The following is a 1,197-nucleotide window of genomic DNA, read 5'->3' as shown; positions in this document are numbered from 1 at the left end:
GAACTTTAATATATTTTGATCTGTCTTTTGTGTTGGCATTAGAAAGAGGTCTGAGATTACATTTTTGTATGTAAGTATCCAGTTTTCCCAGCACCACTTGTTGAATACTAATCTTTAAGAGTAAAATTTAAAGAATAGAAAACTTTAATAGCTAAAAAAATTGTTAAATAAATTATGATATTAATATAATTGGGCTGGAGCAATAGCACAGAGGTAGGGTGTTTCCTTGCGCGCAGCCAGCCCAGCCGAGCCGGGTTCCATTCCTCCACCCCTCTCGGAGAGCTGGACAAGCTACCGAGAGTATCTCACCCACACGGCAAAGCCTGGCAAGCTACACGTGATGTATTCAATATGCCAAACACAGTAACAACAAGACTCAAAATGGAGACACTACTTGGCCTGCTCAAGCAAATTGATGAACAATGGGAGGACAGTGCTACAATTAATATAATTAAGCATTATAATACTGAAAATAAAAACCTTGAAGTTCTAGAAAATCTTCATATGTATTTTAATTCATTATTTTTTCCATCACACACAAAACATTATATTTTTAATATGTACTGAACATTATTCTTGATGGTAACAGTTTGACCAGAAAGAGATTATCACTAGCTTCTATCACTAGGACATTCTAGAAGACAGTATCTGACAATATCCGTATGATAACATAACATGACACAAGGCATTATTTATTTATGAAGAATAATCTATTAAATTATGAAATGAAGTTGGGGAAGGTTATTCAGCTGGTTGTCAATGAAGACTTCTCAAGTGAAATAACAGATTAGATACCAACGCATTTGAAGAGCGCATCCTAGGGTAAATGACTGGGAAATACAAATTCTTAGATGGGTTATGGCTTGGAGGTTTAGAGAAGCAGCGAGGATTACTATAGTGAAGGAATTTATTTGGAGCGATAGCATAGCAAGTAGGGTTTTTGCCTTGCACACGGCCAACACTGCCAACCCCTGTTCGATTCCTCCGCCCCTCTCGGAGGGCCCGGCAAGCTACCATGATTATCTCACCTGGACGGCAAAGCCTGGCAAGCTACCCTTGATGTATTCGATATGCCAAAAACAGTAACAACAAGTCTTACTGGGCCTTCTTGAGCAGATCTATGAACAACGGGAGTACAGTGACAATGATAGTGATATACTGTAATATTTTTCATTTCTTTCATCATCCTGTTAATCG

This window comes from Sorex fumeus, unplaced genomic scaffold (assembly GCF_029834395.1).
Source record: "Sorex fumeus unplaced genomic scaffold, SorFum_2.1 ptg000047l, whole genome shotgun sequence".
NCBI lineage: Eukaryota > Metazoa > Chordata > Mammalia > Eulipotyphla > Soricidae > Sorex > Sorex fumeus.
The sequence above is the reverse complement of the archived record's forward strand: the minus strand, read 5'-3'. Positions refer to the sequence as shown.